At 46.2% G+C, this 21440-nt stretch overlaps 2 long non-coding RNA genes across 2 annotated transcripts in view; both read right to left on the bottom strand.

Annotated features, from left to right (window-relative positions):
* LOC118907089 (uncharacterized) overlaps positions 1-21440 on the bottom strand; it is a 59159-nt gene that overhangs the window by 28346 nt on the left and 9373 nt on the right. The window contains exon 3 of the long non-coding RNA XR_008997304.1: positions 4086-4190. This is a non-coding gene — a long non-coding RNA (uncharacterized LOC118907089). The remainder of the gene's footprint in view (positions 1-4085; positions 4191-21440) is intronic.
* On the bottom strand, positions 7696-19703 carry LOC118907029 (uncharacterized). Its single transcript, XR_008997305.1, has 3 exons — positions 19593-19703; positions 15506-15600; positions 7696-8761 (listed from the first exon to the last, which is right to left on the bottom strand). It is a non-coding gene; the product is annotated as an uncharacterized LOC118907029 (long non-coding RNA).

Genomic DNA, 21440 nt, shown 5'->3' on the forward strand with positions numbered 1-21440 from the left:
GGAAACATGGTCTAGTGCTGCAAGCTCCAGACAGCCTGACCTCTGTCCCGGCCCCATGGTCTGGCCTGGACCAGACGCCACTCCCCCAGGATTGTTTCCTCATCTGCAAAGCAACTCAGGCTTCCCTAGGCCTGTTGGCCTCTCACTGCAAAACGACCCCTCCCCACTCCTCCAGCAGCAGCCGGACTCAGGAACCAGCCCGTCTTCAGGAGACGGACTCGTCATGGGCAAGGGCATGGAGGAAGAGCACGGCTGTCAGAGGAGAGTTGGCTGCACATGGCAGGCAGGGGAATGAAGATTTCAGGGAGTGTCTCTTCCATCTCCCCCCTGTCCATTCTCCTGGCTCTGAAGAGGAGGGTGTCTGCGCTGGGTTCCCCTGCACTGGGGCCAGTTCCCTTTGTAGGCAAAAGCCTGATGTGCACATTAACAGAGCGGCCCATTGTGGATGGCCACTGGGTTTCTCTGGGGATCAGTAACACCTTCATCAGAGAGGTGCTTTATGTAAGCCTTCACTTCCCTTCCCTGTGCCCACCCCTTAAATAAACAGGCTCTTTCCCTGGCCAGCCTCTCCCCTCGCGGCTAGACCATTTTGCCTCCCTCAGTCTGGAGCCTGACTTCTCAGCTCATTTCAGACTTCAGCTGCCCTTAGCACATCCTGTCTTCCACTACTTAAGAGTTCTCTTTTTATACCTCCCTTTAAATAATGCCCTGACCTGACCATGAAGAAAACCTATCTCTGGGTCTGTGCTGGACATGGCAAGGTTTTTTCGAGCCAAGAGATGAGGTGAGGCCTTGAGGTTGCTGAAGAATGGGCCCTTTCCATGACCCTCCACCAAGCTTCTGGTGAGGATTTTCATCTGATCCCTGATCCACCTCCTGCCAAACACACCTAATGTGGCCTCCTACAGTGGGTTCAAAACATCCGGGGCTCTACAGCTATCAGCCAAAGACATTTCGTGGGCCCTTCATCACTGTCACCCAGTATGGGGATTCATCCTTAGGGGAGGAAAGGTTAACAGGTGCCAGGGAAGAGAAGTCCAAGTATTTCAAGAGCAGACACCCTTGCTCCCAAAAGTCAACCACTGCATAGTTTCGTGAGCTGCTGAGTAAGATCTCTGAGCGTGGTTCTCAACCCTGGCTACACATAGGAATCCAGGCCACCCCTCAGGCCAATAAATAGAAGTCTCTAGGGGTGGGGTCCAGGCATGGCTACTTTAAGAGCCACGGAGCTAAAACAATGCCCCATTTGGCAGCTTGGGACAGAGAAGTCAAGAGAGGGGCAGGGACTTGCCCAGAGTGACATGGCTGGGGTGACAGAGGCCCTGAGCAGGACTGGGTCTTGTGGCTACCAGTCCCTGTGATTTTCATCATGGTTTCCCTGCTGGTTGCTTCAGGAAAGAGGGACTTAGTTTCACTTACATATTAACAATATCTAGGGTACTTTAAATCATGTGATAACAGGCTTCATTGTGAAACTCTGATTTAATTGCTCTAGAGTAAAGTCTGGGCATACATATTTTTTGAAGTTCCTTGAGTAATTATAACACACAGTTTGATTGACAAAAGCCCTGCTTTGAAGGTAAAACTCAGAAAAAGAGAAAGTAAAGGAGGGAGAGAGAGAGAGAAAAAGGAAAAGAAAAGAATGCTGAGGAGGTCAGGGTGGGGAAAAATGTCCATGTAGGAGGAATCTTGGGATCTGTAAAAATAAGTGTTGGAGCTGGATCCTGGAGGAGAAACAGACTTAGATCCTTTGAAGTGGTAAAAAGACTTTCCAGGAGAAGAAACAGTCTGAGCAGAGTCCCATGGGAGGAGATGTGGGCCATGCGACAGTAGAGAATTGGATAAAGAGGCAAACCGGAACCCAGGTGCAGGAGATGGTGGACAGCACACAAGAATGGGGACGACTCTCCCAGGCCACGTCTCAGAATCACCTGGAGGGCTTGGTAAACAGGAGTTCTGATGCAGTGGGTCTAGGCTGGGGCTGGAACTTGCATTTCCAACAAGTTCCCCAGTGATGCCTATTCGCTGGTCCTCAGGAGACACTCTAAGAACCACTGGTCCTAAACACAGAGGGTTTGGGCTCTTCAATCAGAGAAAGAGAGAGAGAGAGGTCCACTAAGACAGGAACGTTGATCTGGTAGAGAGAAAACAAGGACAGAGCAGCCTGGAAGCTAATGCAAGGGCTTCTAGTAGAAGGAGCAATCGAGGTTAGGAGGAGGGGTCCTGGGCAGAGGGACTAGGGAGGAAGGGTGGTTCAGAGAATGACCAGAGGATGACAGTTCAGAACATGGTGACCAGTTGGATTTGGAGGAAAGAGGAAGCAGAGTCCAGGGTGAGTGAGTTTTGGAAACTGAACAGTACAAACACTGAACCCTTGTCTCAAGCTCCTGGAAAGACCTCTGACTCAGGTCTAGTGCATGCCAAAATAAAGACTTGGCCCTGTTCCCCTAAAAGTCAGCTTCTCCCCTAAAACCCCCACCATCTGGGAATAGGGGAGCAGGCTGAGCCACCGTAGCCCTCACCTACCACACAGAGCTTTGGTCCAGCTCCCATCCCATCGCTGGTGGAGGGGGAGGCAGTGGTGCATCTCTTCAAGTCAAACCAGGGAGCCAAAGTTACTGAGTGTTGTTTTGTTACTCGTGCTACAACTCATCTGGCTCCAAACCCTCACTTTTTGCCTGCCTTTGCATTTACAGACTATGTTCCCTAAAGCAGTAATTCTCAATCTTGGCCACACATTACAATCATCTGGGAGCTTTAAAAATTCCTTGTAGCTGCACTATATTTTTACCAATTAAAACAGAATCTCTACAGTGGAAACAAGGCATCAATATATTTTAAAGCTCCTGAGTGATTCAGAAGTGCAACCAGGACTGAGAACCGGGCCCTGTAGGGTGTGTATAGGTAGCCTTCAAATAGCATATTTATGAAAATGACATTTCCTCCCTGAGGAAATGGTTTGAATGTGTCTAACATCACCCCCCAACCCCCACTCCCTTTTCCCACACATGGGAACTGGGCAAGGGACAGGCCGGCCTTTTTGACCCACAGGCATGCAGTGCAGGTTGGGGGCAGGGGCTGTTCACCATCACTGTGGTTTATGGAGACAGAGGGCCTAGAAGGGAGAGACCTGAGTGCCTGAAGTCCAGGCAGGCTTTCCTAAGGAGGCTGGCCCCAACTGGGGTGCAGTGGGGGAGATGTGTGGGGAGGGCTGTGGCACCGTTCAGAGCAGAGCCAGCAGGGAGTTTCAGGATGTGAGGAAGCCCGTGGGAGGAGCAGTGGGTGTGCACGATAGGAGGCGTTCTGCATGGATTTTAGCAACTCTCACAGCCGGTCTTCGTGTACAGACAAGTGTGGAGAAGCCAGGAGAGGGCACGGTGCACCCGGAGGCAGAGAAGATGAGGGGGCTTCCCGTGGAAAGATTAACTCTGGGGGCCACTAAGATCGGGGTTCTGAAACTTGGATAATTTGGGAGCCATCTTTTAGGAAAAGACCACAAAATGACAAGTCTGACGTGAAGTGCGGGCCTTAGAAGGAGCTTGGGTAAATGAGGGGCCCTGTCGAGGTGCTTTCTCACTTCCTGCTAAGTCCACTCTGATTAACATGCTAATGTCTTGTGATAGGACATCAGCTGAGTGTTTCATTCCCAAATCTTGTCATACCTTCCAGGGTTGTGCCTGTGTGGTCCTGCAGGAACTGTGATCTTTGGACCAACTGTCAGACCAGGGAGGTAGGTCAGTTGCCCATTTTATTTCTCAGAGAGCTAGCTACCCGTGGTCACCCAATGTATAGGTGACTGTGCCACCAGCCATACCCTCAGGGCCAGCCCTGCATGCCATTTCCTCTCTCCACAGACTTGCCTTCGAACCTGCTATGCATCAGGGCTGTGCTGGGCACGGGAAGCATGACAGTGACCCAGACATGGCCTTGGTTCTCAGAAATGACAAGACCCTACCACAAGGAGCTCTAACTATGGTAATGAGGCCAACTTAGGCAGCTAAGATGAGCAGGAGGCACATGAGAGATGTGTCTGCAGGATACCCTGGGGACACAGGACAGAAGGAGAAAGGAAGGGAGGTGCTCACCTCAAGGCAGTTAGGAGAGGCTTCCCAGAGGGAGCAGCAGGACAAGGGAGCCTGAGAGAGTTCACCATCAAGGAAATTCACCAGCCAGGGAAAGTCGTTCTTGCACTGCAAACAGCCACAAGGATATTTATTAAGCACCTACTATGTACCAGGTCTCAAGCTAATCATTGCATTTTAGCCAAGGAGTCTACACAAATTCTCACAAGATGGGTCCTCTCATTATCCCCATTTTCCAGATAAGGAAGCTGAGGCTTAGTTTACAGGAGCTTGTTCTCAGTTTCACAGCTATTTAAGTGGTGGTTCTCAGTTTTAAACCCAAGAAATCTGGCTCCAGAGCTGATGTGGACATTAAACCATGAGGGGCCACCTTGGAGCATTTGGGGAACTGCAAGAGATTCAGTGCCTCACACACAGGAAGCAAGGAAGGAGGCTGGGGAGGCCAAAAGGGCAGGCTGGCTCCCAAAGGGCCCAGATGAACAGGTGGAGGAGTTTGGGTGGGCCCTATGAGAGGCAGGACAGCTAGGCAAGGGTGTGTGTATGGCATGAGATCCAGGCTTCGGAAGTGGCTGTGTGCAGAAGCGGTGGTTGTAGGAGGAGGGTGGAGCCCATCCACAGGAATGGACCTCGAGGAACACTGCTGCAGAGCCCTGGGAAGTGCTGCTGCAGCATCGCCTGAGGCTCAGCGACCAGCGCCAAGGTCTTCTGCTCCAAAGACCAGCCTGGGGGCAGTGGGAGGACTGGGGGAGAGCAGTTGGCAGCTTTACACCAGAGAAAGTGCTCTGGACTTGGAGCCAAGAGATCAGAGGCCACATTCCCAATGGCCACCTTCATGGAGTCAGTGAAAATCCTTTACCTCACTGAGGCACAATTTCCTCACCTGGAAAATGGGCATAATGATTCTTACTCTGCCTGATTCGATTTTTGTGAAATTCAAACAACATAATGTATGTGAAAAAAATGACCCCGAAGTATTATGGACAGTATAGTGGAAGCTTTTAAAATGTCTGCCCAATTAGCTGACAGCCCAGACACCAAGGGTTTCACATTCTTGGCCTACACTGGTTTCCTTTGCAGACACCAGGCCTCACACATCATGCACGTTCCTTCTTCCCACCTCCACACAACCCACCAAATCCTCCCTCTTCTTCAAAGCACGGCCTGAGGGCCACCTCCTCCCTGAAGCCTTTTGAAACCCTCCTTCTGACTCCAGGTGGAAATAACCTCTTCTTCCCCAGAAGGACGCCTAATTTCCTGCTCTTCCAGAGTCTCACTTTTCTCCCTTTGATTTAGCTGCAGTTGGTTATGGGCTCCATCTCCACCGCACCCCCACCACACCCACAACCCGCCCCCTGTGAGCAGCTGCCTTTTGTGGAATGATGGAGATACAGAGGGAGGGAGCGAGCTGGCTGCGGCTCCACAGAGAAGTCTGGGAAGACAGTGGCCCTACCCAGCAAAGGGGCCCGAGAGCCTCCGTGATGGCATGAGAGGGTCAGAGGCATGCATGGAGGCTGCAATGGCCTTCCACATTCCACGCTCCTCCAAAGACAAACAGAAGCAACAATAATGGCGAGTACTGTATTTGTTAACAGTGACTGAGTACTTATTCCATGATGATTTGCTAAGTGTTTTACTGAAGTGTCTAATTTAATCCTCACAACACATCTGTTTTATCTAGCACTGCCTAGGACAGAAATGGTGCTCAGTAAATGTATGAACAGAAGCGAGAGATAAGGAAATGGCACAGGAGGGTGAAGTAACTTGCCTGAGGTCATGCAGCTAGAAGCCCACAGAACTGACAGTCAAATCCCTCTGGCTTTACTGCCTCATACTACTTCACATAAAAGAAAAGGTGATGGGCTGTGGGCGCTGTGAGGGAAGGGAAGGCTTCCTTCCTCTGCACTGGAAGAGAGGGACTCAGTGAGTCTGCAAATGCGGGGCAGACACCAGAACCAGCGGTCCTGCGGGGCCAGCCTTCCCAGCCTGAAGAGTCAAGTACGAGTCACAGGCCCCACCAGAGCAGGGATATGGTTTTGGAGTCCAAGACTAGCAGAGTCCAGCACATGAGGGATAATGAAGCTTTATTTGCCAGTACAGTTTCTTTTCCAGACATTTCCTTACCAGCGTTTTTTCTGGAAGGACCTTGGCAATAACTACATTACAGGTGCCCAGTTTGACAGAAACCAGCTTTAATAAACCCGACAGTTTATCAAAAAGGGAGTTTACGACCTGTCCTCCTTTCCCTTGGATCTGCTGAATGAGAGAAGATGGGACGTGAGACAGAGAGGACGTGAAGTTGCTGGAGAAAACCTCCAGCCTACACCAGCAAGAGCAGGAGAGGAGCAGATCCTGTCTGGCTGACCCCAGCCCCTCCCCCTGCCTTGCTGACATTGATAAATGCTTCCTGGGAAAATGTTTACCCAGGAGGAAACGGATCGTGTTCCCCTTCCTGCATGAGGCTGGTAAGGACTGCACGGGTCCCATAAATTCCGATGACTGTCACGCTCACCAGCTCACCTCCCTGGGTGCCCTGAAGGGGGTGAGACAGAGGTGCCAGACACAGGAAGCTGTGACAGGAGGCAGGCATGCAGCCATCAGGTCTTGGACATTCGCATCCCATTCACGTCCATTTGTCACCTTTCCTCCTTTTCCCCCTCCATTTCTCTTAAATTAAGTTGTCATGTGTTCTTGTTTTATCCAAGAAGTTCTAAAGGAACCAGTGGGAGTTGCCCCCTTTTCATTTCATTTTCGCCTACTTGGGAGGTGATGTGATGGGTGGATCTTAAATCTTGGGAGCAGGAGCGTCCACAGGCCTGGAAAAACCATTTGCTTCCCCAACACTCAGGGTGTCTTGGTTCCAGTCTTCACAGTGCTGCTGGCTTCTCTAGGGAGGCAGTTGAATATCTTGAAAAGAGTGTGATACCAGGAGCCAGAGCAGCCAGTTTGAGTCTGGTGTCATCACTTATTTACTTTGTGACTTTGAGCAGGTTCCATAACTTCTCTGAGCCTAGATTCCCTCTGCTGTGAAATAGAGGCAATAATATTTCTTCAACAGTTTCCTATGAGGGTCAGGTAAGGGAATGCATATCCAAGTGCTTTGAAATAGTAAAATAATTCACAGCTATAGATAACCCCATGTTTGTTTTTTTTTAAGTCAAGGAACTTGGCTGAGTTCTCCATTTTAAAATGAACACAATAATCTCCCTATTTCACTTTCCTGAATGTCAGGACATAAGAGATATTTACAACAGTGTTCAAGATCCAGGGTCAGTTTTCCATTGCACCAATATCCAAACAACCAGAAAATGAAAAATACCCCAAAACTTATTCCAGTTCTAAACAATGACTGCCTCAGCCCACAACAGTACCTTGGGGCAAAGCTCCAAAGACTAAATTATTTTGCATTCTCAGTCTCTGAAAGTTCTAGATACATATTTCTAGCTTAGCCTGAATATTTAATATCATGCCCCTATTCCCTTCCATGAAGTATAACTCAGAGAGCACATGTATCAGAAGCAACCCAGCAACTTATTTAAAAATTCAGATTCTTGCGATGTACTGAGTCAGAAACTCTGGGGGATAGAGCCCAGAAACTGCATTTTAACGTGCACTTTATGTGGCTCTTCTGCATGCTGAAGTTTGAGAGCCACAAACTGGAAGCCCCATAATGTGCTGCAGAAGACTCATGCAAGCCTTCTCTGTGTCCTTTAGCAGTAATTCCTGGAGCACCCCCAAAGAGAGACTCGAGTACACACAAGTCTGTTGGAGCCCAAATCATGTGACCCCAGCTTCCAAGGCTCCACATCCACAGGTCTGATTCTGAAAAAGGCAGATGGGAGGGGCTGGGCCCAGGGGCAAGACTTGAGACCACAGCAGAGGTCAGCACACGGAAGCAGAGCTGCTGCATGGTACAAAGTAATGCATAGGGCCACTGTGCCCCTGAAGGGAGGGAAGTAGGCTGGGAGTGACATCAGGGTACAGGGTACAGGGAGCCGATCCAGATCACAGGTGCAATATCAGAGGAACGTGGAAGAAAGAAACAAGCAGGTCATTACAGATTCATGGGCCATGAGTTTTGATGACTTGGTTATTTCATTTTAAACAATATACAATTTCTTCTGAGTTTCTGGGGACAAACCTTGAATCTTAGAGACCTCAGAGGGATTGATGCATTCTCAAATACCAGCTGAACCATGGCTGGCCCACCAGTTGACAGCATCCTTTGACTTTTTCTACATGGTGTTGGAGTTGTATGTGGAAATGCTGTATTTCTCCATGGGACTGACCACCCACTTATTCATCAAGATGACCTGGATTTACAGTATTTCATGATGATTGTTCACTGTAGCTTCCAGTCAACCTGGAGGAATGTGGTGAGCGTCTGCAAATGAATAAACCTCCCAGTTTTTATTATGTTGCTTAATGACAGCCACAGCCTCTGTGAGTAAGACAGGATGGGTTATCATCTCCATTTCTCAGGCAAGCAAACTGAGGATCAGAGAGGCTAGAATAATTTCCCATCACAGGTATAAAGTTCAAAAATGGGACTCCAGGGACTTCTGGCTCCAATTTCCTTCCACTGCAATTTCTTAGTAAGTCTCAGAACTTGACTTCTTAGATCACCTAGAAGCTTTCTTCTCAGCATCTTGAAAATCTTTAGAGCTCTTCCTTCTTGTTTTCTGGTTAATAATAATATCTTTATTTAATACTTTGGCATCTGAATTAGGTTGACCAATCATTTCAATTTCCCCAGGGCTATTCTTGTTTTAGCACTAAAAGTCCCACATCCCAGGAAACCCCTCTGTCCCCGGCAAGCTTTGAGAATTGGTCACCTTACTGTGAGCTCAGTGCATCTCATCCCCTCAGTGAGTCTCCAGCTGTGCAGACACCAATGTCACCTGTCTCTCCATTCAGTCTCTGTCTCACTCACCTACATCCTCTGCTCAAGAATCAGACTCTTCAGAACAAATACAACAATCTCCATCTAGCTACACAGTTTGGTGAACTTCAGATCACAACGGATATATCATCAATGTAGGAGAAAATTTACAGAAAGCAATCATATTAAATTCATGAGTATCGATTTCCAAATGACCATATGCAAGAATTTGCTTTACTGAATACTGGTGCTAGAAGTGAAAAAATTATTCAGGACCTAAACTCTATGTTGCTCTACAGTTAATTTAGAGAAAGTGTTATGCGCATTCATTGTTATGGCCACTAGACCAGCCAAGCCGCTTAAATCTTAGCTCTGTCACTTAATAGGTATGTGGCCTTGCCTCTGTACCTTAACTTCCTCATCTATAAGATGGAAATGACAGAATTTCTTTTATAGAGTTATTATGGGAATTAATACATATAAATCATTAGAGGGTGCCTGCAGTAAATAACATCCACTATTATTCATTGCCCCCATAACCTACACACTGCATGGTCAATGTTAACATCTAAATATCACACAAACCAAGCAGAGGATAACAGGGAATTAGTTTGTTTCCCAGTAATTGGGGGAGCATAAAAGGGAGACTGGAAGACTGTTTTCCCAGAATGTATTCTTCTCTCTTCTTCGTTTTGAGAGTCATTTTACCCTCAGAGCATTATTGCTGGCTTTAACCTCATGATCTAGGCTACCACAAATAATAAAGGAACAATCAACTGAATAATTAATTGCCTCTCACATTAGTACAATACTTTATATATGTCATCTCACCCTAAGACATGTCACCTCCCCAGACCTATATGAAACCCCTTCTCATTAAACTAATAAACCAAGGTTGTTCAGCCCATGTTGTCTGACTAGTATTTACTATTGAGCATTTACCATAATTTCTTGCTGAGCTGGGTTCTATGGGAGGTGAAACAAAGTATAAGAAATGGGAGGAGGTGACCCTTGATACAGTTACTATTTATCTGGAGGACAAACTATCAGTGGTTAAAATAGAATGTACCAAGTGCCAAATGACGTGGGTATTCAATAAGGACAAGAGAAGGCAGAGGTCACTGTGAGATGAAGCATTCCAGAAAGGGAAGCAGAGAAATAAGCTAGCATTTGTTGGGTGCCTGCTGCGTCCCAGCGTTTTACATACATATGGTCCGACCCTCTCTAACAGATGCTGTCAGAGCCCTGCCTGTGACCCTCCAAACTCACCCTTTCAGCATGTTCCAAGGACTTCCAACTACCAGTATCTGTGTCTCTGGGCCTGAGGGCTCTTTCCAGAACCAAAGCAGTCCAGATGAGCTAGGAAATCAGCTCATCTGAGAAATTCTCTCTGAGAAATTAACCCCCTCTGGAGAACAGCCTTCAGCCAACAAACGAAAGAAGTTGGTCTTTAAATACTCCAGCTCCTTTGCCCCTCAGGGAGGATGATTCTTGAGGCTTGTATCTTACACCTTTCCGAGAGAGTCTGTACAGGGACCAAGCTGCAGTGCCCACAGTGGTAACTGGCTTGATAACAATCCCTTACTGGTTGTCTTCCCTTCCCTACAGCACTGCCCACGCCTCTACCTGTGCTCCCTCCCCCTCCCAAATAGACCCTGTGCACTCACAGCCTTGTCTCAGAGTCAGCTTCTGACCAAACCCAAATTGAGGCAGCCTTGTATTTCCTGTGAAATTGGTTAAAACTATATCCTTCTGAATAATGAGAAAACTAAGACTTGAGATAAAATAAATTGTCTAAGGTCACATATCAAGAATGTGATAAAGCTTACATCTGAACCCACATCCTTCTGACTTCAAGTCCATGTCTGTTATATCAGCATACTGAAAGAAGTGCACGCATAAGCATGTCTCTCCCATTTAGGAAACTGCAACTTTCCCCAAAATCAAGGCTGAAAAACAGGCTTATGACTTGGTTTCACTCTGTTCTCATCAGCTTCTATTTGTTTTAAAAGGTCTCAGTCGAGTTCTCCCTGTGAAGAATGGACGGATATGATGGTAACAAGGGGAGAAAAACAGCCATGTGGAAATCCTATACTCCATATGTGACAGTAGGTACAAGTCAAGCAATACGAAGATAACCTTTCTGTATGTGGAGATGCTGAGAAAATAATGTCTCTACATTTGTTTATACAATCCATAGAAAGTGGCTTTTGCAGCCACACTTCCATTTTTTGGCAATTTTTAGCAAGTCATGTGGATTACAGTAGCATGCAGCCACTGTGTCGGAATAAGCAGAGTATATGGCTGGATGTGGAAGTTTACTGACAACCAAACCAGATTTTGGAAGCTTAAAAGCTTTGCTGCCACTCAGGGAGCTATCTGTGAACCCAGGTGAAGTTTTGGCTCAGTTAAGAGGTAATTTGATCCAAGTTTTAAGCAAAATGGAATTATGGTCAGGAGCAAATGGATGGGGTAAATCACAGGAAATCAGCAAAAATTTAACAAAAGACATTGGCCAAGTTTCTTCTATTGATGTCTAGTATTCTAGTTATCTATTGGTATATATTCAACCATCCCAAAATTTAGTGGATTAAAACAACCCTTTTATTATATCTTGAAATTTCTGTGGATAGAAATTCAGGCTGGATGTGGTTGAGCAATTGTGTTCCACGTAGCAACAACTATGGTTACTCAGAGATATTCAGCTGGCAGATGGGCTGGTCTGAAGGGTCAAGAGGGGGCTTTACTCACACAACAGGCTCATGGGTGGACATGGTTGTAAGGCTTGGCTTGGCGGGGACTGCTGATCAGAGAACCAAGTCTCCACTGAACAAGGTAGAAGTTAAATGGCTTTTTATGATCTAGCTTTGGAGTCACAAAGGCTCACTTCTGCCTTATCACCTGACAAAGCAGTCACAAGCACACCCAGATTTGAGGGGAAGTCACTTAGACCTAAACCCTTAATGATAGGCTGTGTACAGGGGTAACATCCAGCTTGGGTTAGAAGCAAAGAAGGGAAGTCAGAGCCTGCAGGCTTTCTTTGAATCTGAGATCGTATCTGCAGCTCCTTTGCTGCAGGAGTTGTGGCCTCGGCACAGGCAGGGAGCTCGTAAAAAATGCATGGCTAAAATCTCTGCTCTCCTGACAGTGTTCTCTGCTCCCAGCTTTGCTTAGCTGGTGGACATTCTATACTCAGCTTCATGGTCATGACTAAAGACATGCATGAAGGGTTTTTCACCTGCTCCAGGGCACTGGTCTGAGAAGAAGAGGGGAGGCCAATGTGGAAGGATTTGGCTGATTTGAGCAATGTGCAAATCAAGCAGGAATCAAGAGCCTGAGAAACAGTGCCTGGTGCTGCTCCCACATCGAAGATCTACAGCTGACGTCAGGCTCCATAGGGCACTGTTACCAAAGCCTGCATATTGCTAGAGATAGCTCAATAAAGAGCTCAGATGTAAAGATGCTCCAAGCTGGAATAGACATTGTAGGTCATCCAGTCTATTGCACTCATTTTATAGTCAGGAAAATCTAAGCTAAGAGAAGAGAAGTAACAAACTAGGTCTAAAACCCAGGCCTCCTAACAGTGCTCTCTTCACTTACAACATACTGATCACTTTCCTTCAAGTTATCATCCATTTTTGTACTGAGTCCTGGAATGGCTGCCTGCAGAGTAAATCCTTAGTTTCCCTATAACCATTACTGACAGAGCCATTAAAACCACAGTAATTACCTGACATGTTCATATTTCTGAAGGACTATTATGGAATATTCTATAAGAGCTGAATGCTGGAAGTATTTTGCACTTTGGCATTGGACAATGGAGGCTGCTCCAATTAATGCCATTCAGATCCACCCACTCCTGAGAAGCCCAAAACTATATTCTGATTTATTGAACCTACTATAATGTTCCAAAATAAGTTTTTTAAACATTTCTGTGAACAAGGACATTACATAGAGGTTAGTTAGTTCATTGGTCTGAACTTAGTATGTATTCAATAAATGTAAGCTGAATGAATGGATACTCCATTGGCTAGAAGCCAGGACATCTGAGTGCCAGTCTAATTCTTCTACTAACTGGCCATGAGGTCTTGGGAAATATCACTTCTCCTCAGTAAGCCTGGTCTGTTCATCTGTAAAATGAGGCATATGGACCAACTCATCTTCTCTGAAAATCCCTTGCAGCAATAAAATTACATGACTTCATGAAAATGCTAAATCCATTTATACTATTGGTGTCAAAGGAAAATAAAGTAGAACTAAGTCTTATTAACAGTTCCTGTTTTATATATCATTGTACATGCTTTCAGATCTATTATATATTTTAGTTATGTATCTATCATGATTAAATTCAAAGGAAATATTATTATGCTCTGTTCCTACACTCAGGAAACTAAAGTTTTATTAACTTGAAAAGACTTCAACTTCTAGTGACCATAGAATTACAACTGCTTTAAGACATTGGAAAATAGGCAGTCCAAAACTGTGATCCCTGAGGAAAAGGATCAATGAAATGAACCTTAAAATAACACTGGATTTATGCTGGGAGGCAATTACCATCTGGAAGTCACAAGCACAATCTGGCAGCTTTGCTAAGTAGAGGAGACAAAGACCAGAGATTGGGGAAGCTTCAGTGGCTAGGAGCTGAGGATAACAATTCCAAAAAGGAGGGGAGTTACACAAAAAAAGAGTGCCATAAGTCACCTTTTGAGTCCGCCGAGTGTTAGGCCAATGTGTATAAACAAACTCCACAAGACTGGGCAAAAGAAATGACTAGAGAGTATTAAGCTAAACAGCTTAGAGTTCTCACAAGGTGAAGAAATGGTTGTGCACCAACCATCCAAAGTGGAAAGTCCTTGGTAATGCCCTGGGGCAGTCACCGAGGGCCCAGAGAATCACACTGGAGTAAAGCGGCCATTCCTAGAGTAGTTATGCTGGATCCTCCATAGTAAAGCTTAAAGACAGAACTGAAAGGGATCAAACTATTTCATGAGTAAATTAACTGTCTGACAAAACAAAGTTTCACACTCTTTGAAAGAAGACAGCAAAAGCCAAATACTTAACAATATAGATGTACAATGTCGACCATCTATAAAAACTACTAGATATATAAAGAAGTAGGAAAATGTTGACCCATAACCAAGAGAAAAATCAGTCAATAAACACATCAGTAAATGATAAAACTGATGGGCAAATATTTAAGTAACTGGACAAGATCCAATGACAAGTCAGTAGAGGGTTCAAATTCAAACCCAGGTCTCTTGACACTTTCACATAGTGCTCTTTCCATTACCTGAACTTCCTTGTCTCTCTGTGTCTGTGGCAGTTCATACGTTTTCCTAGGACAATCCCAAAGCAATTTCCCCATACTTTGGTCTGCACTTTAGTTAGAACCTCTCAGAAGCTTACAGAGGTAAACACAGACTCAAATCTGTGAAGGCCAGTCTCTGACAAAGACCACCACAGGCCAAAATTTCAATGCTGTCTTGTCAATGTGCTTCAGCCACAGACAAGTTCCGTATGGATTCAGTGACACCGAAAAATGACAATGGAACATTCCTGGGGTAAAAGGGTTTATGCCCAACTTCATTCCCACGGTGGCAGGTCAGTCAGTAGAATCCTGTCCACTCAGAGCAAGTCTGCATGCAGCAAGGCGGTCTCTGTCTCTGGGCCTCTCTGCCTCTGCAGCCGTCTTAGTCTCTGTCCTCCATGCTGCCACCACTCCAGTCTCTGCTCTCCTGCAGCTGTGCAGCTGTGCAACCATGCCACCTTCTCACCCAGAGCGCTGGGCCAAGCTCTTTATATAGAGTCAGTAACAACATATTGCCCACATTTGTGCAGTGAGCTAGCCAACCAGGGCCAGGTGAGAATCCTGGCCACAGGAACCTTCACTTTATCTACAAATACTGCAACTGAACTCTCTTGTCCCTCCTCTTCCCCTACTATGACATGGGAATTCCCATGGCTATTCCTAGTCATATCTCCGGCCAGAGGGGCTCTGCCCCGGGGGCTGTGGCTTAAGGGAACAGAAGAATTAGTGAGTGAAGAGTGGGAGCACACACCAGGCCTCAGCTTCAGCCCTGAGTTGGCAAAAACTTAAGCAAGAGGTAAAGGGAAACACAGAAAGCATCACAAGATGCTGTCAGCCTGTGAAAAGGGGCAAGCTCCCTGCCCCACAGTGCTGGGGGCATATTCATATGAGTGCTGCCTCCAAGTGTTTGTGACAAAATGGTTCAGGGGGCATAGACACAGGGTCACCTCCCAGGCTGGGGGTGCAGTTTTCCTCCCTGTAGTTAACTATACAAGTTGTTACCAAAGCAAACATCAAAGCCCTGCAATTAGCTAATTACAGATGGGGTCTTGGACTTGTGGGCCCAATTAACCACTTGTTCCTCATTTTCTGTGTGTCCCCCACCAACTGCACCCACAATTACCCACTTGTCTTTTAACTGCCCTGAGAGCTGGCTAACTCATCTCCAATTCACTCCCACTATCACCTCCAGATGGCCTTTGGTATCTTTTTGCTTTCCAGGTTCCCCCAACTCACCTATTGTCTCTCTTTGTGTCACAGGGCAATGTCTGCTCTCCCATCACTGGGGCTCCTAGCAGATTTCCTGGTGTTGCTTCTTCCCAGCTTGGAGCCTATAAGGGAAGTAGTAGCTCCGTTGGTCTGGCCATGTTGCCTAATTCCCCCAAGGAAGCTTAGGAGGCTATGACCACAGCTGGCCTCTGCCCCCAGACAAAAAAGGAGTAAAGAAAATTACAGCTTCTCCAGAACCAGCCGACTGCCAGAGCTCCTGCCATCCTCTCCTCGGTGCCTTGCTAGCTCCCTACCTCCGCCAGGCCAGGTCTGGATCCAGGGAGACTCTGCCAGTCCTAAGGAGGGAGGTCCCAGTAGCTGCCACCAGTAGCTGTCCAGGGAGACCAAGCGGGAGAAGGAGAAAAACCCCTCATGACCTCCTGCTTCATTAGGCAGGCTCCCTGGCAAAGAAAAAATTTCCTGCAAAGTTTTTGATGATTTACTTCTTTCGTGGTTCCTATCTTCTTTTGTGTCACAGACACCTTTGAAAAACTGATGAAAATTCTGGACCCTCTCCAGCAAGAAATGTTCATATTCATTTATCCATTTACTTAATCATTCAGTGTGAGATAATGGTGGCAAATATTCATGGAGCATTTATGTGCCAGGCACTATTGCAGGGACGAAGGAAACATCAGTGGACAAAAATTTTTTTTAATTCCTACTCTCATGGAGCTGACATTCTAGCAGGAAGAGATGGGCAATAAATAAATACAATAAGTAAATACACAATTTGTTAGAAAATAAGTGCTATGGAAAAAGAAAAATTTGAGCAGCATAAGAGACAGATCGGTGGTGATGTGACTGAATTTTTAAATAGGGTATGCCAGCCTGACCTCATTAAGAAGAGAAACATTAAAAGAGTTTAAGAATTTAAGAGGTTTCAACTTGTGTGTATCTAGAGAAAGAGCATATCAGCCAGAGGGAAGAGCCTGAGGGCAAGGGCCACGCTGGTCTGGGGAGAAGTGAGAACAGTGTGTCTGGAGAGAGCGAGAGGGAGGCGGTCTCAGTGGGAGATGGGGTCAGAGGGGCAGGGGATGGGGAGGGGTCCATATCACACAGGACTTTATAGGCCTCAAGGACTTTGACTTTGATTCTGAGTTAAATCAGGAGCCATTAGTGGGGTTTGAGCAAAGGGGTAACATGATCTAACTAAGACTAAATTGTAGATAGCTGTCATAGGCAGCAAATGGTCCAAGTGTGAGATAATGGTGGCTTGGACCCGTGGTAGAAGTGGAGACTGAAAGAAGGTTGAGTCAAGAGGATTTCCTGAGTAGCTGTGGTATATGCAAGAAAGATGTGCATATATATTTCACATACAATTCAGCAGTTTCCCAAGCTCTTAAATCCTACCCATGGATGCAAGTAAAAGGCCCCTTATGAAATGACCTCAAGGAGGGAGTGGAAAGTGGTGACCCCAGTGGAGAGGGAGAGCCTTAGCTGTATCTGAAAGTTTCATTTGTTTTTTAAAATATATAAGAAGATATTTAAGGCAAACATGGTAAAATATTAACATGTGGTAATTTGCAGTGGTTGATACCCAGGTGTCTATTACAATATTTTCTGTATATTTAAAATAATTCATAATTTTTAAAAGAGCTGCCCATCTCAGGGCTTTTCGAAGAGCCTCCCACTAGCTCTGCCCATGCCGCAAGGGAAATGAACACCATCAGTTCTGCCGATAATTCTGGCTGTGACATGTGCCTGGGCACACTTCCCTTCTCTAACCTACTTTCCTTCTCTTACAGCTCACATTCCAAAGCGAGGAAAGTCAATGACTAGCACAAAACCCCACCATGCTAAATAGAATCTAGAAAAGGAAGAGGGGAATGGTAACTGGGAAGACTGGAGAAGGCCTCCCAGCAGGACAGCCTTTCAGCAGCACCCAGGAGAGCCGGCAGCCTGGGACTTTCAGAGGAGGGAGTCTCCAGCATGAGGCTGCATCCTGAACAGAAGCACAGTGGGGGCAAACGCAGGACCCAAGCACCTACCCTGCTGCGGTTCGCTTTAAGAAACACAGGCAGATTTCTTCCTCCCGATACCGAATTAGAGAAAAAGGCCAGATGGGATGTGATTTTGGAGTCCTGCAGTACCTCAGTGGGGCTAAGGGGGAAAAATTTGGATCCAGTCTGCAGCAAGCTGAAACCTGCAGATAAAGATGAGTTCAGGCCCCCAGGCAGTAAAGCTACTGAGCTGGGTGGAGTCTCATTGCTGACCTGCAGGGAGACTTCCTCAGGAGCAAGAGACCAAGGAGACTCCCTGGCCAGCTCTGTGCTAGCCACCTCAGGCCTTGGCCCTCAGACAGCACATTCCTCACAGGTTGCAGCCCCATCCCAGGAGCCTGGGGAAAGGTCCCCTGCTGCCCACATTCTGCAGAAACTTGCCATGTCACAAGCTCTGATTAGGTGCCAAGAGAACAATTTCCCAGGCCACAGCTTTAACAAGACCATGCTTCCTAATTACTAGTTTTTTCCTAATTAAATAAAAAGGAGGGAGAGAAACCAATGATTACTCTACCTTATAATACCACCTTCCATTTATGTGCGTCTTTCTTCAGAGGAACTCAAAGTGCTTTGTATATTGTTGTATATTTTTCCCTCATAATATCCTTGAGATTCCTAGGGTGGTTATTATTATACCATTTTACAGCTGGGAAAGGGGATGTGGCTGAGGTTAAGCCAAGTGTCCAAGTGCCCTCCCTGGCTATGGTCAGTATTTTGGAGCTCTTACAAGAAGCCTCTTCATATTTGAAGATAAAGTCCCCTGGGAAGTAAACTAAGCTAAAGCAACACATAAAGAATAGTCATTTACTGCAAGCTTTACAATAGTAATTAACACTATTTAATTCTCACAACATCCTATAAAACACAATTACACTAATCTTATATATGAGGACAATAAGACTCAGAGAGGTAAAGTAAGCTGCCTAGAATTATAAAATAATAATAGTTGTAGTAAAAGCAGAAGTTAATATTTATTAAACACTTAGCATGTGCCAGGCATGTTAGATTTATTGACAGATTTTAATTCTTGCAAAAACCTTCTGAACTGGTTATGAGTATTATCATTATTTTGCTGATAACAAAACTGAAGCACAGAAAAGTGACTTGCTCAAGGTCATGCAGCAAGTCAGTGGCAAAGCCATCTAGGAACCCACAAAGCTACACATGTCCCACCACACTAGTTTAGCCATCTGAAGGAAGACCACTCTGTAGGTTGGCCTGGGAACACCCAGATATAGTACAGATGCCTCAGGTACAGCCCCAGGATTGCTCTGTACCCTTATCCCTGCCCTGGGAACAGTGGGGGTGTACGTTCTGTACACTGCTGTGTGCCAGCCCACTCACTGTATGAGTAGGCGCCAGGAGAGGGGATTGCAGGGGAAAGGCCTTCCTGCCCAACCAAAGGCAAATGTGGTGGATACTGTTGCTGGCAGAAATAGCACCAGAGGGGCTATTAGCACAAAGGTAGAAATCCACAAGCATGAATTAGCCTAGAGAGATAGTTAGGCTAGCCGGAAATGAATTGGCTACAGAGTGGGGGAGGCATTGCATCTAGCTCTTCCACACTCCAGAGAAGTGAGTCTCCAAACCATCCTAAAACCTTGGCTTTTCCACTACCCTCTCCCCAAAAGCATCCTCTAATAACTCATTCCATGCCTCATACCTACATACCAGGAGGGAGATGCCCAAATGGGGACCCCAATTGTAACTCCTGTGGCAGTCATGCCAAACTTGCCCACCAAGAAATTGGCCTGCCTGACTCAGGCTTCAGTAGGAGGCCTCCAAGGACCTGGCATACTTCCCGGTGCAGTGAAAGTGAGACCTGGTCCTTCCCCTGACTCTCAGGTAAGGCCCTGGCTGGGCTGACAGGTGGTATGTGGCTCCCAAACCTCTCCTCTTTTCAGACCAACACTTGGTAGCAGACTGACTACAATCTCCACCTCCCGTCACTGCCTTACCCTTTCCCTTTCCAATAGGTGAAATTGCCAGGGAACCCCACTGAGAATGACAAGATGAGCCTTAACAAACATGTCCAGGACAGACATACTTACACCGTTCCTGGTGAGAGCTGGATATGCCACCCCGATGACTCCCAACTCTTTCTGACCAAATCAGAACACGTGGGAAGGTCCTGACTTGCCATGACTGACTTCGAAACTTTCCAGAGCTTGTTCCTCCACCTTTTTGAGGTCTGATGCACAAGCAGAGGAATTCTAGAAGACAGCCTCTTCTTTTACCTGGTGAGCACAGCAGTTACAGCACTAGCTCTAGAGCAAGGCTGTGGAAATTTAAACCTCAGCCCTCCCACTTACTAGCTGTGTGACCCTGAGCAAGTTGCTGCACCTCTCTGTGACTGTTTTGTTACCTGAAGAGTGGGGATAATAAGAATTCCTACTTCCTAGGATTCATACGATTGTTAAGAATTAAACGACTTATTGCATGAAAGTGCTTAGCACAGATTAAGGGCTGAATAAATGTAACTACTATTATGTGGCCTTGAAACGTGTTCCCCTGAAAGAATCCATTATTTTTTTTGCCAACTTCACCTTCGCACCCCAGCACTGCAGGCAAGTAGAGGCAGCTCAGTATGGTGAGAACTTGTATTGGCTTGGAGGAGGGAGAATGGTAACAGAATGGATATTTCATCTGGAAAGGGTTTAAATATTCTCAGCCCTTGTTGAACACGTATCTGCGTAAAATGGGAAAAGAATAGAAAGAAAAAAGAAAACTCAAGGCCCGGGACCTACCCCAGGGAGGAGAATGAGCCGCGTTCCTGCAGCCTCGCGCCAGCCCCCACCCGCTGCCATCAACTGGAGGTTGCACCGCAGATGTTCAGACCCTTCAGAAATATAAAACCAGGGAAAGGGAAGCTTGTGAGTTCCCAGGGCCTCTCAGGCACGCGGCATCTCTCCCCACCGGCAGCGCCTTAAATACCAGAGGACTTGCCAAAGACGGAGCTGTTTTGTCGGGAGCTCAGGTTTCTCCCGCCGCGAGGCTGAGCCGGTGGCGCAGCTGCTCAGAGGTCACGCCCGAGACACGTCCGCACAAGCCCGACGGGAGGGGTGGGAGGTTGCAAGGGCCGGCGGACGCGGGGGTGCATCACCCTCCCCGGGGACCTGCCGAGTCTCCGTTCCCAGCTTCATTTAACAATCATGCTTTCCCTTCCCAACAAAGATTATTTTTGCAACACAAAGGGATGCAAAGCAAAACAAAATAAAAAGACCTTAAGAGAAAATAAATGCTTCTTTAAAAGTGCTTATTGTGAGCTTTTTCCCCCAGTTGTTTTGGAATTCCGCCTATATTGGATCTGGAGTTCTTTTTCAATAAGTGGCCGTAAGAGAAAACCCTAAATTTGCCATAGGAAACTTGAAGCCGGTTAACCTTGAGAAATTAATCTTCATTTTCTATTACTTAAAATATTTGCACTTGTATGCTTAAAGCCCTCTACATATGGTAAAAATAGAGGGTCTGAACAGTTTCACCACCTGTGTTTTCCTTGGATTGCGTATTATCCATTGTAAACAAGAGAACACAGATTGGAAATCCACTCATTCCTTTCTAAAGAGTGCTTCAGGTGGGGTTTATTTATGTTTTCAATCACTGGCAACCAAAAACAACCTTTGCAAGATTAAGATATTTCATGTGAAGAAACTCCAAAACATCTTTTAATCCCCTCTGCAGCTATTTCCTACATAAAGCCCCAAGTTTTGTAAAATTCAGTTAATAATCACAATCACCACCTAAATTGCTGAGCAAATGCTATGGCACATACTACATGTTTGACTTGTCATCTCGTTTTGTGATACTATTGGGAAGTAGTTATTCTTCTCATTCCTATTTTACAGACGAGAAGACAGACTCAGAGAGAACAAGCAGTAGCTAATAAGTGAGCAGCCTTT

This window comes from Manis pentadactyla, chromosome 1 (genome assembly GCF_030020395.1).
Source record: "Manis pentadactyla isolate mManPen7 chromosome 1, mManPen7.hap1, whole genome shotgun sequence".
Classification (NCBI taxonomy): domain Eukaryota; kingdom Metazoa; phylum Chordata; class Mammalia; order Pholidota; family Manidae; genus Manis; species Manis pentadactyla.